This window comes from Phodopus roborovskii, unplaced genomic scaffold, assembly GCF_943737965.1.
Source record: "Phodopus roborovskii unplaced genomic scaffold, PHOROB, whole genome shotgun sequence".
Lineage (NCBI taxonomy): Eukaryota > Metazoa > Chordata > Mammalia > Rodentia > Cricetidae > Phodopus > Phodopus roborovskii.
The window spans coordinates 21,031,317-21,033,844 of NW_026126511.1; the positions used below are offsets into that span (position 1 = coordinate 21,031,317).

Sequence of the window (2,528 nt, forward strand, 5' to 3'; positions counted from 1 at the left end):
CATGTGTCAGCATTTATTGAGAATATGTCATTTAAAATAACATACTTTCAGGGACACTTGGTATTGAATAAGCAATTGGGGACTCTTCTCTGGGAAAAAAATATGTCTTCCTCTCTCAGGAAACCATGTCATTGTCCCCAGTTAGACACTTGGAAACAGTATTTTCATGTATCCATTGAGAAGATCATAGCTTTATATTTCTATGATATATTATAAATTACCTAAATTTGTTTGAAAGTTTTACATTCTTTTTTGCATTTATGAAATAAGGCCATGTTTATGACCTATACTTCATTTTGTGTTGTTCGATCTTATTAAATAATGATTTATTTAGAATTCATGTTTTTTGCTGAAGATAATTTCTAATTTTCAAGGGATTTTTTCCTATAGGATAATTTTCCTTGTATCAGTGGAGTTTGTACATTTCAGCATTATTAGTGACCTCACCTACAAATATGTAAATTTCTTTTTGAGAATAGAAAAAGTAATTAAAGCATCAAATTGTACAAATTACAAATCTCATGAAATAAAATACGCATTTCAGCAAGATCCACAGTGAATGACCATGCATTCTGGGAAGCTTCACATCTAGGCAGCGCCAACATTCGTAGAAGAAGCTAAGAGAATGTGCATCCAATCACAGTTTATAGCGGGTTTCTTATTGCTAATCTGCCAGTCCTGCCGAACATATACCACTTGTGCAGGACATTGATTTTGTTGGTGGAAGGGGAAGCAAGTGCTTCCTCAATGGTGAGTTCATTAAAACTTTGGAGAAATCCCACAGTTTAGACAGTACAGTTTCAGTAAACATGTTAAAGGAAGCAGACAATGCTCTCGAGGTCCAGGCATGTTTTCTTGCTGTATTGTGTAGTCAGGAGGATGATCTTCTTCTGGACAACATGGTCACAAGACTGGGCCAATCCCAAGGGGCTAACAGGGAGTATGAGGATGGGGAAGATGGCTACCTCGAGCTGTTTCACATCAGAAACAGAGGACTGTGACAGTCCTCAGACCAGCAATCTCTCATCTTATCATCTGGCATAACGTTTGATGTATTCATCCATTTTGTCCGAAAATCCTCCTTGTGTCGTAAATGATGTTCAGCAGCTTCAATATTCAGTGGATCATCAAAATTCCAAAAACCAGTAAATAATGAGTTTAATCCCCAGACAACATCCTTGAATGTCCTAGTGGGGGTCCAGCCAGTGCCATCAATTGAATGTTCTCTTAGTAAACTTAGACATATTTCCCCTGTTTCTGTGATGTTGGGGTGATGGGAGATGTCATTCTGTATATGTTTCTCATACTGGTTAATGAATAAAGCACTGTTGGCCAATAGGAAAGGAAGATAGCAGGGGCTAGGAGACAAGGAGGTAAGAGGAAGCAGTAAGGAGGAGTCAACATTGAGAGTCTGGAGAGAACTCTCAGTAAGACCACGTGAAAATACATAGATTAACAGAAATGGGTTAATACTTAAGACAGAGCTAGCCAATAAGGAACAAGTAACAGGCCAACAGAATTATATCTAATACAGAGTGTCAGTGTGTTAATTGGGGCTGGCGTGGCGGCAGGACAAGACCAGCGGAGGCGGGAGGAAAAACCTTACTCCTTACATTGGGGTGCCATATTTTAGTCAAGCATTTCACCTTGGGAGGCACCATTTGTAGGCATCAGGAACTTCAGTTTCAAACTGAAATTTTCCACCCTGGTAGCAACCCTCATCTGGGCTTACAGTCAGCTGAAAGCAACGAAGCTTGCTTGGATCAGGAAAATGTACTTTACATGTATGGGATAAATTAGCTTCAAGTTCTGCAACCTCTTTAACAAGCAACATGTCTCTCATAGAAAACCTCTGAGTGGAGTCAGATGTGGAGGCTGATGTCCGGGAACCTTTGAGACCGTCATCCTGCTTCAGCTTGCTAGCCAGCCTTAGCATTACTGCCACCTTTCTTCTGAGCACCTCGAGTCAGGCGAGGCGGGTGGCATCCAACACCATGCCTGACCAGTGACGACAGCAAGATGGGATCTAAATATGTACATTAAAATAAACAAACAAACAAAAAACCAAAAACATTTCTTTATGTTTTCCCTTTTTAATATTGACTAAGATAATTATTGACTTCCCTTTCTTAATTACAACAATATTTAAGGAATGTATAATTCCATAGGTAAATAAACTTCCAAAGCTAGACAACTGATGGAGTTTCACACAGGGATGCAAATCATATGCATACTGAGAGGAGATAAGTCTAACTGAAAGAGATGTACTGATTTTTTAATCATATACAAACATGTTGCTATTGGTATGAGTAGAAAAACGTGATTTGTTTAAAGACACCATGACTCACCAAGAAATAATGAATACATTCTAAACTACTTCCCTGGCAAAGTTCCTAAAATGTTCCTAAAAGGTGTTTAGGATTTGCTGTGGTACCTGGTCATGTATTTTATGTCAAGAGAACTCCCCTTCCTAGTTTTTCCTGGAACAAAGCAAAAGTCCCACCTGTGGATAATGAGCATGCTTTGAA

At 38.9% G+C, this 2,528-nt stretch overlaps 1 pseudogene; it reads right to left on the bottom strand.

The window, feature by feature from the left end:
* Window positions 1-1,031: 1,031 nt before the first annotated feature.
* On the bottom strand, window positions 1,032-1,936 carry LOC127230472 (NEDD8-conjugating enzyme UBE2F-like; annotated as a pseudogene).
* Window positions 1,937-2,528: the final 592 nt, after the last annotated feature.